General features: G+C 33.9%; 1 pseudogene; it reads left to right on the top strand.

Moving 5' to 3' along the window:
* Positions 1 to 13,990, top strand: part of LOC100975157 (small ribosomal subunit protein eS7-like) — a 29,265-nt pseudogene extending 15,275 nt beyond the window's left edge.
* Positions 13,991 to 15,217: the final 1,227 nt, after the last annotated feature.

Genomic DNA, 15,217 nt, shown 5'->3' with positions numbered 1-15,217 from the left:
AGTTCAGGTCAATCTGTTCCATTTTATAAATACTATAATATCCTTGAGTTAAATCAGCATTATGCTTTATGAGCCTTTCTCAGGGACCACCTAAGGAAATATACTTACACGTGTTTTGAGATGGAGTTCTATTGAGTGATAATTATTATTTTGTTTTATGAAATTATAATGCTATGTGGCTTGTCTTTTGTCTTATCCTAGGGAAAATATTATTAAAGGAAAATTAGAGTATAATATACTAATGACACTGGAACAAGGAAAATTCGTTCCTTTTTATCTCTAGCTTTCTCATTGAAGTTCTATTTTTCTGTCAATGATTCTTAAGCTTTAGGGCACAGCAGAATAATCTGAGGAACTTGGTAAAATGCACATTGGTGGGCCCAAATTGTTCTGAACCGAGATACAGAAATTTCGATTTTTAACAAACTCTCTAGGCAATTGTGATGCTGCATATGCTCTTTTCAGAAACATTTCTCTAACGTCTTAACATTTAACATTAGTACACTGCTTATTACCTCAGGTAAGTACTTAATTAAGGATTGTTTTTAACTTTGTGGTATTGCCTTCGATTCTAAAACACACATTGGGATGTTTATGCTTTAGAAGTATAATGGACTATCTAAAATACAAATTTTATTTAAGGCTATCATATCTGTTTCATAAAAGAAATAAATATTACAAGTACTTCTCTCAAATAGGAGATATCTTAATTCTTGCTAATTTTTAAGGAAATTATTGTTATGTAAATGTGGTCTGTACAACACTATTAGCTGTTTCAAACCTTATATTTTGTATCCATAAATAAATGGTCAAAAACAACTTAATTACTTAAACACTTTTGACAATATTTTCCTAATAATGGTGTCTGTAGTAAGTTTCATGATGTTAATTGTGTAATAAGTTCAAAAAAATCTAAGAATTCTCCGACAGTGGATTACTGTCAGATTCACATTAATTTTTCAGAAAAGCATTTTAAGTCTGCCTTTGTACGCTCTGATTTTTAAATGACTAAGCAATGAGGATTTTATGACTTCTTAGAGACTGTTCCACCCAAAACACACATACAAGCTGTTTTAGAAATGTCCTTGTACAGTTTCACCTCATTACTCCTCTTGGACTCCTTTCTCCTTGCTGTTTAACCTTTGCAAATAAATGCGACCTTCTTGTCTTTATTTGATCAACACCTACATTGACAGTTATACATGTTTTCTAAACTTTGTAAAGCTTTTATTATGTGGATTGGTCAGGGCTGGACATTTTGTTTAGATTGAGTTCCTTGGAAAACTAAAGGTTGAGTAAAAAGAAAACATTTTGGTGCACAGCTTGTTATTGGAAATCTTTGTAAAATGTATTCATCTGCTTTCTGGTTCTAGGGAGCTCTATATGCTAAAAAAAAGTGTGCTCCTTTCTTTGCTGTTTGAATGACTTGTACAGCCATCTGAACATCCATGATTCTTGTGTAATACTGTACATTTAGAAGGGATTGGGTTATATTTGTACTGACCTTACAACTTCAGAGGTTTGAGTACATTGTGAATATGTCTGTGTTACTGGTTAGCTTAAGATTTTTAGTATTTGAATTTCACCCCGTTAATATTTTATTTGACATGCAATAATAAGGAAGTGTGTGTGTGTGTGTGTGTGTGTGTGCGTGTGTGTGTGTGTGTGTGAGAGAGAGAGAGAGAGAGAGGCAGGGAGAGAGAGATTGAGTTCTAATTCTTCTTCTTCTTTTTATGTCTAGAGTCAGACCAGCATTCTTTCACTTATTCAAGGACAGCTTAAGTAAAATATATCTAAAATTAAATACTGTGTGAAATAAATGAAAGCCAAACCTGCTTAGAATAATAAAGATCATTTATACTTTATCAGCATTTAAATGTTAACTTTTCAAAAATGCAATAACCAGTGCTGAATTTTGGTTCTCAAATATCAGTCTATAAGGAGTTGTATCAAAGCTAGACAGTAACCAGGGTACCACTTCTTGCTATGTGGTACACCTTTTAATTTTTCCTTTGATATACATTTTCATATTCATTGTTAAATTTTTATATTTAAAAAGGACTTTTTTCTTTACTGCATTACAATGGTGCTAACTCTGCTCATTATTATCTGCATATATGACTATTCATTTTAATGCTCTAATATCCTTGCAGATTGAATATTATCCAGCAATAACTTGTCCAAATTCATAGCCATTCCAATATATTTAAATTACACTCTTTTTATTGTTTTTCTATTTCCCCATTTAGGGTTGGTCTAGTTGTATTTTGATTTCAACGCATTCTTTAAATTGCTTGTTACTTTTCATTTAAGTTCATTAGTTAAATCTCCCTTTTTCTCTTGGCTTTGCTATTTAAAAAATATTTTAGGTTATTTTATATTGCAATTTTTTCAGTATGCACATAATGTCTGTATATAAATACTATGGAAATTGTATTATTTTATAACATTGGTGCTTAATATTTAAGAACATCAATTTATAGCTTGATACAGGCAATTTATGAAAGGCAGATTTAATCAATGTAGTGGTTTTTTTTTTTTACTTTTTAAATATTCACTGGCTACTTTTTCTTTAGAATTTCTGATGTCTTTGCAAAGATCTCTCTATATTCCCTTTATAGTTCCCTTGACTTGAATGAACTCATTTTCTTCTTTTCCACCTTCATATCTTACTAGGCAGGCCTTGGCTAACTGTATATTTATGTTCTGGCTTAGCCCCAGATCTCCATTTGGGGATCAATATTGATCTTTATAACATTTCCACAATATGGCCAAGCTCAATCTCTAGGTTCTTCTTTATTTGTTTATTACATCCCATTCACAAAACTATAGGCAGTATTACCTAAATGATTCTCTTATTTTCTTTCATTTTTTTAAGTTGGGATTAATTACCGCCTTTTATACAATGGTTTGTTTTCTGTTTGTGTTTAACCAGTTTAATTACTCCCAACTATTCCTTTTTAGGTTTCCTCTTTTCTCAAAATACTCTAACTTCATATGCCCTTGTCTTTCTGCTCTTTATAAACTAGCTCTAGTTGTAAACCAGATAGTCAGGGATCACTGAGTATGAGTGTTCTTCTCTACAGAGTCTCAATTGCTTCTCTCTTACAATGACAAAATAAATTCGCGTTTTACTTCCTTTAGTCCTTAATACTCCATTTATCTGTAATTGCCACCTTAGCATTTCCGCATTAATTCTGCTTTGAGTCAGGCATTTCAAGCACCTTAGTGCTTTATCTGTTAACAGATAGTATTTTCTAATCCCACTACCAGATTGTCAATGACATAGAGAATTCCCAAACTTTACACTAGCTAAATATAGTCTAACATAATAGTTCTTAATCTAGAAAAATAATATTTAAGAGGAAAGTAATCTACAGTGTCAACCATATCATTGTGTGGTTGAGATAAGTATGGCAGTGATCGAACTATGTCAGCGTCCTTTTAAAATAACTATATCAACCATGCTTTTTAAAAATTATTACTTAGTAAAGGGAAATGTGATTTGTACAAGGGCAAATTAAAAATTACTGGTATATGGAATAAAGAACACTGGATATCTGATTCTCCATCTAGGTAACTATTTTAATGAATAGAAGTGGCAAAAATAGACAATAAAGTAGAAAGTTCCATGGCTGAGACTACAGGCACGTAGGTTCTAGAGACCTAATTTGATCACTTAAGCACTATGTTTGAGTAAGACACATTCTTCTCTTGTACCTTAGTGGGAATTAGGTGGTTGAAATAAATAATTTTGCAATTACTTTCTAGCTCTAAAGTTCTGTTTTTTCAAAAGAGGCCAGGATTAGATGGAGCTTTAGGGATCAAGATTGCTTACTAATTGAATAAATAGTTCACAAAAGCCCGTTGTATGAAGAACTACTCCTGGATTGAGGATCTGAGAGAAGTATAAGAATGAATCAGCCTCTTCAGATAGGTATTTGAGGTTCAAATCTTATGTAACTCAAGAACTATATAATCTTTTTAGATAGATGTTATTCTTCTGGAAAATTAACCTTTTAAGTTAACTGGGAACCTACTGTGTACTCCTCTGAAATTTTCCTCTCCTAGTTTATTTTCCTAAGAAGCAATTTATCCGACTTTACTGTTTGCAAGCAATTATTGACTCCTTTAAGATTCAGGCCTAATAGTCATAATTCTTTCCAATGTCTTAATTATATATTCTTAAATGCATTATGTTGCTGGGTGCTGCTTTACAGATGTTATTATTCAGCCTGAGGATAGATGCATTTTAGTGTTAAATGAGCTGATCGCTTTAAAATGATGAATTTGGGGGGATTCATAGGTCTGTTCGATCTGTTATTATGATTGTGATTTATTAGAAAAATTTATTTTGTGTGCCTCCCTGGCTCGTGACACTTGAAAAATAATATTCCTACCAATTATTAAAATTTTGTTCAACTTTACTGCCATATTTAGTATAGCCCAAAGAAAAAATAATCAGAAATGAAATGTGCATTGATGTGCCTGCTGATGCCTTCAACAAAGGGCATTTGTCTCCTAGTGTACCAATCAGCTTATCAATATAAGTGTAGAAACTTTAACGACAGTATCAGCTGCATCAATAAACATTCTGAGAATTCATTGAGAACCATTTCCACAATTTTGTTAGTTTTTGACAGCACTATTGAAGCAAATTGCTGAATTGAAAATTCCAATCTATAATGACATGATGTCAACCAATAGGTCATTGCAACACTGAGTGGTTTAATATGAGTTTCAAAAGCATGTTATGATTCTTACTAATTGAGTACCAAAAGGTGAGCCTTACTCGGTAGCTCTCTGCCTAGAAAAATTAACTTATTTAAAACAGGATTGGTTCTATTGTATTTAACATATACCAGACTGATGAAATGTTTGGCAGTATCTTGAGCAATTAGAGTGTAGTTGACTATGATCAATATATAGCTTCCCTTGAAAGGCTTCTGAAGAGGCAGGCAAATTATGCAGTGCCTTGATGACATGAATAGAATTATGACAGAAATCCATAAAGCAAAGTTAAAGAAATCCACTAGAGAAGTATGAAGTCAAGTCATATTACATAAGAATAACAATAGCAACAGAAATAAGAAAATCTGGAGATGTATCTGAAATTGAACTGAAAGATAATGACAGCATTCACTTTCTGTATATATAGGGAAGAATGCTAAAATGGCCCAGTAATCACAGATCTGCTATTAGTTAGGAAAGATTTTGAATAAATAAATAAACAAGTATTAGGCATATACTTATTCCAGTAAAACTAGTTAGGAAAAGTAAGATGTTGCAATTTTTTTAGGTCCATGTAAGATGTTGCAATTAAAAAATGAGAGGTAGTTTTAGATAAAATGATTTTCTGGTTACAGTTTTTGTTTTATATATTTGCATTTAGCCTGTTTGGTTACTGTAAAATGTTACACAACTTGAAATTATAATCGAAGTAGTGAAATATCTGTGGGAAAATTTTTGTATTTCCTGGCCCTGCTTACTGGAATATTACAGAATCTTGTGAGACAGGATGTTGATAATGAAATTTACATCTACAGTGTGTTTGCTAGAGTAATGGCTAATATTTCTGCTTGGTGTTTTTTTTTTTTTTTGTACTTTAAGTTTTAGGGTACATGTGCACATTGTGCAGGTTAGTTACATATGTATACATGTGGCATGCTGGTGCGCTGCACCCACTAACCCGTCATCTAGCATTAAGTATATCTCCCAGTGCTATCCCTCCCCCCTCCCCTCACCCCACCACAGTCCCCAGAGTGTGATATTCCCCTTCCTGTGTCCATGTGATCTCATTGTTCAATTCCCACCTATGAGTGAGAATATGCGGTGTTTGGTTTTTTGTTCTTGCGATAGTTTACTGAGAATGATGATTTCCAATTTCATCCATGTCCCTACAAAGGACATGAACTCATCATTTTTTATGGCTGCATAGTATTCCATGGTGTATATGTGCCACATTTTCTTAATCCAGTCTATCATTGTTGGACATTTGGGTTGGTTCCAAGTCTTTGCTATTGTGAATAATGCCGCAATAAACATACGTGTGCATGTGTCTTTATAGCAGCATGATTTATAGTCATATGGGTATATACCCAGTAATGGGATGGCTGGGTCAAATGGTATTTCTAGTTCTAGATCCCTGAGGAATCGCCACACTGACTTCCACAATGGTTGAACTAGTTTACAGTCCCACCAACAGTGTAAAAGTGTTCCTATTTCTCCACATCCTCTCCAGCACCTGTTGTTTCCTGACTTTTTAATGATTGCCATTCTAACTGGTGTGAGATGGTATCTCATAGTGGTTTTGATTTGCATTTCTCTGATGGCCAGTGATGATGAGCATTTTTTCATGTGTTTTTTGGCTGCATAAATGTCTTCTTTTGAGAAGTGTCTGTTCATGTCCTTCGCCCGCTTTTTGATGGGGTTGTTTGTTTTTTTCTTGTAAATTTGTTTGAGTTCATTGTAGATTCTGGATATTAGCCCTTTGTCAGATGAGCAGGTTGCGAAAATGTTCTCCCATTTTGTAGGTTGCCTGTTTACTCTGATGGTAGTTTCTTTTGCTGTGCAGAAGCTCTTTAGTTTAATTAGATCCCATTTGTCAATTTTGGCTTTCGTTGCCATTGCTTTTGGTGTTTTGGACATGACGTCCTTGCCCATGCCTATGTCCTGAATGGTAATGCCTAGGTTTTCTTCTAGGGTTTTTATGGTTTTAGGTCTAACGTTTAAATCTTTAATCCATCTTGAATTGATTTTTGTATAAGGTGTAAGGAAGGGATCCAGTTTCAGCTTTCTACATATGGCTAGCCAGTTTTCCCAGCATCATTTATTAAATAGGGAATCCTTTCCCCATTGCTGGTTTTTCTCAGGTTGGTCAAAGATCAGATAGTTGTAGGTATGCAGCATTATTTCTGAGGGCTCTGTTCTGTTCCATTGATCTATATCTCTGTTTTGGTACCAGTACCATGCTGTTTTGTTCACTGTAGCCTTGTAGTGTAGTTTGAAGTCAGGTAGTGTGATGCCTCCAGCTTTGTTCTTTTGGCTTAGGATTGACTTGGCGATGCGGGCTCTTTTTTGCTTCCATATGAACTTTAAAGTAGTTTTTTCCAATTCTGTGAAGAAAGTCATTGGTAGCTTGATGGGGATGGCATTGAATCTGTAAATTACCTTGGGTAGTATGGCCATTTTCACGATATTGATTCTTCCTACCCATGAGCATGGAATGTTCTTCCATTTGTTTGTATCCTCTTCCATTTCCTTGAGCAGTGGTTTGTAGTTCTCCTTGAAGAGGTCCTTCACATCCCTGGTAAGTTGGATTCCTAGGTATTTTATTCTCTTTGAAGCAATTGTGAATGGGAGTTCACTCATGATTTGGCTCTCTGTTTGTCTGTTGTTGGTGTATAAGAATGCTTGTGATTTTTGTACATTGATTTTGTATCCTGAGACTTTGCTGAAGTTGCTTATCAGCTTAAGGAGATTTTGGGCTGAGACAATGGGGTTTTCTAGATATACAATCATGTCGTCTGCAAACAGGGACAATTTGACTTCCTCTTTTCCTAATTGAATACCCTTTATTTCCTTCTCCTGCCTAATTGCCCTGGCCAGAACTTCCAACACTATGTTGAATAGGAGTGGTGAGAGAGGGCATCCCTGTCTTGTGCCAGTTTTCAAAGGGAATGCTTCCAGTTTTTGCCCATTCAGTATGATATTGGCTGTGGGTTTGTCATAGATAGCTCTTATTATTTTGAAATACGTCCCATCAATACCTAATTTATTGAGAGTTTTTAGCATGAAGGGTTGTTGAATTTTTTCAAAGGCCTTTTCTGTATCTATTGAGATAATCACGTGGTTTTTGTCTTTGGCTCTGTTTATATGCTTGGTGTTTAAGTTTAGATGCTTATTTGAATAAATGGTCAAGCTCAAGCCTTGAGAAACATATCAAATTTTAAACCACAATGCAAGCAGATAATCTTTGTTTCTAATTCCTGGAAAAACAGTTCTACAAATAAAACTTGTGCTTGTATTCACTGTTAATGAATTCTTATCCTGTGTCAGTTGCATTAGGCACACACATACACAAGGAATTCATTTATTGTACTTACTTTGATTAAATTATCACTGGATATTGTGCATTGGTTTTTATAATTAGAATGTTTAAATCTTATTTTTTATTAAATATACCCCAAACTAGTAAAGTTCTTGATATTTAATAGTCATGAAAGTTATACTTTTATCTGATAGCATACATGTCATTAGATTTGAAAAGGAAACCATACGATACTAAGGGATGTAGATGGGGCATTATGGTTGCAGATAAATTATTAATATTTTGTATTATTTATTTCTGGCATACTTTCAAGACTTTTTAATATAGATGCAGATGTCTTCAGATGACTTTTACATACATTTTTTTTTCTTATAGGATAATGTTATCAGTTACCTATTGCTGCTATAACTAATTACTCCCAAACGTAGCAGCTTAAAACAACCCTAACTTATTAGCTTATCGTCCTGGAGATCAAATGAGTCTCATTTGGCTAAAATCAAGATTTTGGCAGAGCTGCATTCCTTTCTGGAGAGAATCCATTTTCTTGCTTTTTGCAAGAGGCCACATGCATTTCCTGGCTCGTGGTCCTTTCCTCTGTCATCAAAACCAGCAATGGCCAGTAAAGCCTTTTCATATTTTGCTTGTTGATTGGTTTAAATTCCTTATACATTTTGAACATTAGACCTTTGTTAGATGTATAGTTCGCAAATATATTCTTCCATTCTTCAGGTTGTCTGTTTACTCTGTTGATAGTTTATTTTGCTGCACAGAAGCTCTTTAGTTTAATTAGGTCCCACTTGTTAATTTTTGTTTATGTTGTAATTGCTTTTGGAGTCTTTGTCATGAAGTCTTTGCCAGGACCATTCAGAATGTTATTTCCTAGGTTTTCTTCTGGGGTTTGTATAGTTTTAGGTTTTACATTTAAGTCTTTAATCCATCTTGAGTTGATTTTTGTATATGAACAAACCACCACAAAATCAAAATCATTTACTGGCTTTTGAGAATAGAAATTTATTCTCTTACCATTCCGGAGGTAAGAAGTCTGAAATCTTTCAGCTTCTGGTGTCTACCAGCATTCTGTGACTTGATTGTCTCATGGAAGCATTACTAAAATAACCTGCTTCTGTGATCACATTGTCTTCTCTTCTGTGTGTGTCAAATTTCCCTCTGTCCCTCTCACTTGTGATTGAAACTAGGACCCATCTGGACAATCCAAGATGATTCCCCCCCATCTCAAAAGCCTTAATTTAATCACACCTGCAAAGTGCCTTTTTCCTTATAAGATGACTTTTACACGTTCCAGGGAAAAGTACTGGATATTTTTGGGTGCCCATTATTCAGCCTACTACAAACATTCTTTGAATTTGTGGAGTTCTTAGAATCTAGTAGAGACACGAGGCTTTTGAATACTCTGCTTACTACAGATTCAGTATCTCTGGGAAGCTTTTGACAGCTAAAGGCAATGAATATTATGTAATAATATGATAAATTATTGATGTAAAATTTTAATATAAATTACTTTTAAACATCAAAAATGCAGGTTAATTCAAGGTATTTGTCATTTTGGGGGATGTTTCTATTAAAATTTTCCAAATTCTATTAACTCTATCACATCCTGAAAGGCATGAAAAGAAGTTGGGTTCACATTCTCAAACTACTGTTTCGCCTCACTTAATGGATGAAGCAATGTTTCCATTTTTCTCTGAACCTTCCCAGCTCAGGAATACTGAGGGCATGACTAGATTATGTAGGAATTTGGACTATCTATCTATCTATCATCTATCTATCTATCATCTATCTATCTATCTATCTATCTATCTATCATCTATCTATATCTATCTATCTATCTATCTATCTATCTATCTATCTATCTATCTATCTATCTATCTATCCTCTATCTCTTCCTCACATCAGCCTAAAGCAAAATTGGATTCTCCAGACATTTTATATTCCAGTGAAACATGGTCCTCCTTGAGGTCTTACAAAGACTATAAACTAAGGTTCTCTAAAAAGGGTTCTCTACCTTTAGGAGTGTCTATATGACGGCAAGTGGGGGCATCCTGTTGTCACTACATTTCAATTCCAGTCCAAGATTAACAGAACCCCCAATAGCTTACCTATGACCACTTTTGTTATGAACTAGTTTTGTGCTACTCCTTATGTGAACATAGCTAAGATATTATGTCCCCTTAACATATATATATATATAGAATCCTCTTTTGGAACACAGCGAAACAAAGATGGGAGTCTCAGATTCTAGTTACATTAATGTTTTCTACCTCATTTTGGCCTTGTTTGACTCACTATTTTTATTAGACTTCAGTAAGTTTGCTTTGCTTTGCCCTGTTACCACAGCTTATCTTCAGTCACTATTCTCTTTTTAGTTACTCAACTTAAAAGGGACAAGGCCTTTCTTCTCTTTTACAATGCTATTAACAATAGGAGTCTTGTGTACCTGTCAGAAAACAAACAAGAAGTGAATGGAATCCTAACAGGATAATAGGAAATATATTACATAAGTATGCATTTAATGTAAGTGGTAACCTCTGGATATTTGTGTGAATTAAACCATAGATTAAAACTCATACATCAGTAATAGCAGGGATCAAATAAACCACAGATAAATATGTTATGTGAAATAATGTAAAATCGATGTTACATATTATCAGAGTCTCAACTGTAATGAAGCTCATTGGCATTGGATAGAATCCTATAATTTCAAGTCTTGTGGAAGAGGTTGTAATCTAAATGAGAGTTAAGATTTCCTACACAAATCCAGACACATCTGAAAATAGGTCTAAGAGTTCTCCTAAACATGGCACATGAGATAAAGTTTTATTTATTTTATTTTTATTCAATGAAGATTTTTCTTATTTTAACTTCTTGAAAGGTTTTACCTCTCGTCACTGATGTGGTACATTTAAGTGTTGACATTCTATTTTATGACACATTTTATTAATTGCATTGATTTTAGTTCTAATTTACTTTTATAATTATCCATTTGAAAAATCACAATTTAAACAAATTTATTTTTTTACCTTATACACTTTAAACACAGGACAGCTGATAGGAAAACAAGTTAGAGAATCTCTATTTTGCATTTTACTGAGAAAAATGTGGCTGCTCAACTCTACTATATTAGTCCTAGGATGGCCTTTAACTAAAAAGAATGAGCACCAATAATAATTTAAGTAGAGCATAATAAAAGAGGATAAAAGTAAAATATTGTGCTCAAAATTACTCCTAAATACATTAACTTATTAATTGATTATATTTGTATCCTGTTAGGAATTGTATGGACTAAGAGCCATGAGAACAATCTTGAAGCAAATAGTTTTATTAAAAAGAAGTTCATCTTCTGCATGACAGCAAAATAATATGAAGTATTATATCAAAATAACACTGATGAAATTTTCTTATAAATTAATTTAAAAAGGTGGTACATATTTTATACAATTAGGTAGAGTTGAAAATTTCAAACATGCTCAACTGTATACTTTCGGAATCATGCATACTTTAACCATCAATAAAAGGTAAGATGAGCTAACAGACTGCACATCTTTCTACAGTTTTTTCCTCCTTACTGTCATGACAAATGGATTTTTTTCATCATTTTTGGAAAACAGTCTTGTAACAGTCTTGTTTGATCATTTGCTACCCACCAATGATTGACCTCTCTAGCTCAGGTACTAAAGTACAGAATTTATTTGAAATTCTATAGATGCCAAAAGTAACAGTAGCAAATGAACTCATTGGAGAGAAAAGAGAAGGAATGTTTTTTTTGTGGGGTGGGGGGCTGTGAAATAAAAGGAAAAATATATTTGGAAGTAAATGCCAGTTATTTTGTGGTATTTTACTTTTTAGATGAAAAATAAAAAATAATTTTAAGAACCAAATATTACTGCTACTAAGAAACAGCCACTTATTATTTAGAAAAAAATATATAAAAAACAGGGGGGTAGAATTTGAAATTTAAAAGAAGGCTTTATTTGTTACTGAACTATTTTGAGGCTGGGCAAGGTGGCTTGCACCAGTGATCCCAGAACTTTGGGAGGCTGAGACAGGAAGATCACTAGAGGCCAGGAATTTGACACCAAGGTGGACAACATAGTGATACCCTACTTATAAAAAATAAAATAAAATTGTAAAATTAGTTGGGCATAGTGGTATGCACCTATAGTGTAGTTCCTCGGGAGCTTGGGGTAGGATAATTGCCTGAGCCTAGGAGTTTGAGGTTAGAGTGAACTATGATTGTGCCACTGCACTCAAGCCTGGGCAATAGAAATGAGACTGTTCCTTAAAAATAAAAATAAAATACTTTGAAATAACAAAATGGTAGATTTGGGCAATGGAAAGTGGATGACGTTCTGTGTTTTTTCTTTACAAAAAATGTGTATGACACCTTTAATAGAATGGTGAAGGTAGATATGAAGTATTCATTACTTTCACTGATGTGGGGTATTATAGAGATTATATTGCAGAGTTATAAAAAGGATGGATTAATTTTCACTTCACAAGTAAATGTTCCTACTGTAGGGCATTTGTTTAGTCAAATAAAGCAAGAAAGAAATGAGATAATAGGACAATTTGTCATTCAAAGCTTAAACAGAATTGAAATTGTAAATTTTATGCTACTGCAGATGAATTGTTTAAATAAAATGTAAGCTTGCAGAGAATTTCCAAGAAGAGTAAGAGCTATGACTTTAGCAAATGCCAAGTATATTTGACTTTTAAATGAAACTACATGGAAGCAAAAATAGCAAATCAACAGATTTTAAATGGTTGAAGGAAGTTACACAACAGCAAAGGAGACTAACTGTACCATTGTGGCACTAAAATAAGATTATAGTACAGGAAAATATGTGATATTAAGTAGCATGGAGCTTGCCTATGGAAATAAATATCACATGTATGATTTTTTTCTGATTTCTTTATTAGGCTGGTCATATTGCCAAGACTTAAATATTGTTTATTTAAAAAAAATGAAGAAAGTACTTGTCAAATGACCTCTGATTGATTGTAATCATTTAACACATGTAGCATTAACATTCTAGGATGATGGTGAATATGGCTTGAGAATTTTCAAATCTACAGCATGAAGATATCTACTATTTAATACTTAGCCACCATTATAGGGATTTCTTTGGATACTTCCTTAGATGAAGACAACAACTTTTTTACTGCCATATGAAAGCAATTTCCTAGTTGAGGGAAACACACACACACAGATGTCTATACACAAACAATATTTATCTTTGATTGTCGTTAGAAACCTAGTATCTTGAGCACATCAAGGCTTGAGTTAAAAAACAGAACAAAACTAGAAAATACTGAACATGAAATAATACTTTTTGGAATCTGATGAGCTCTCGTGAGACTTGGGCCTCTCCCTAAGCTGACTTTCAGCAAGGAGAAGGACAAGTTTGAGTTTGGGCCCAGGCTCTTCAGGAGCTGCAGATAAACTTGGACCTCAAGACTCAGCACAGGGAGCAGAATATTACAGCAGCCAAGGAAACTGAAGTTGGTAGTGGTCAGAAAGTGATCATAATCTTTGTTCCCATTCAACTGAAATCTTTCCAGAAAATCCAAGTTCAGCTAGTACGTGAATTGGAGAAGTTCACTGGGAATTATGTCATCTTTATTGCTCAGAGGAGAATTCTGCCCAAGCCAACTCAAAAAAAGCCATACAAAAAAAAAAGTAAATAAGAAAAAGCATCCCAGGAGCCATACTCTGACAGCTGTGTAGGATGTGATCCTTTAGGACTTGGTCTTCCAAGTGAAGTTGTGGACAAGAGAATCTGTGTGAAACTGGAGGGCAGCTTGCTCATCAGGGTTCATTTAGTCAAAGCACAGCAGAACAATGTGGAACACAAGGTTGACACTTTTTCAGGTGTCTATAAGAAGCTCACGGATAAGGATGTTAATTTTGATTTCCCATAGTTTCCGTTGTAAACAAAAATGACTAAATAAATTATATTCACAGATTTAAAAAGGAAATAATACCTTTTAATCTAACTTGAGATAAAGCTATCAATTTAATCACTGTAATAGATGAGAGTTTTGTTTAACTGTGGTTGGTTAAATATTAATATAAACTATGAAATTAGCTTGTTCCAGCGAGTTGTATACATGAAACATGCTGTTAATTCATCGTTAAATATGCTCACTGGGTGTGACTCACTGAACTGCAGCAATGCTCTGAGAGTCAGTATTCAACTGGTTCACCTAGCTTGCTATCGGCAAATGCCCAGAGGCTGGTGACCAATAATCCAGTGTCAACAAATACAGAAAATACCTATATCAATTAATAGGTTGCTTTACTGATGATGTCAAATATTATCTTTCCCCAAAAACGTCTTGAAAATAATTTAAGATTATGTTGCTCATCATGGAAATAATAATAAATTCTCTAAGCCTACCCTTAGGGGAGATTTAGTTCCTGCCAGATATAATTTGTATCTTGATTATCCATGAGGCAAGCGCTGGTATCTGATTGGGTAGCCTGGGAGCGGTGGTTAGATCATCATAATGTTTAATCAGTGAGAGCTTCAGAGTATTTGGAAGATGTGTTAGTCAGTTATCATGGAAACACACAAAAGACAAACATAGTCAGGTGTTTTCTTATAAGATTAAACAAAAATATAAATTACATCAATAATATTGATTACTTATTATTGGTTTCAAGCTTACTGTGTGTATTAGTCCATTCTCACACTGCTATAAAGAAATACCCAAGACTGGGTAATTTATCAAGAAAAGAGGTTTAATTGGCTCACGGTTTCACAGGTTGTACAGGAAGTATGGCAGTTTAGGGTACCAAATATATATTTAACATATAACTTTTAAATAAATGAATGAAATGTATATTCAGAGTGAGTATACTATTGGGTCCAATTACCTTCCACCAGGCCCCACCTCCAACACTGGGGAAAACAATTCGAACATGAGACTTGAGCAGGGACACAAATCCAAACCATATCACTATGAATATATATAGAACTCATAGTGGGAGAGACTGATGTTAAGCAAGTAAACAAAGAAAGAAAACATTTAATTACAGTTAGTGATCAGTTATTAGTACAAGGAAGGAAGTATATAGACAAATTATTGCAGAACAATATGATGCCAGGAAGCCAACAGGGAAAAAAAACATACTTTAGATAGAAT

Source organism: Pan paniscus, chromosome X (genome assembly GCF_029289425.2).
Source record: "Pan paniscus chromosome X, NHGRI_mPanPan1-v2.0_pri, whole genome shotgun sequence".
In the NCBI taxonomy this organism is placed as follows: Eukaryota; Metazoa; Chordata; class Mammalia; order Primates; family Hominidae; genus Pan; species Pan paniscus.
Note: the sequence above shows the minus strand (reverse complement) of the source record. Positions and strands in the feature narration are given on the sequence as shown.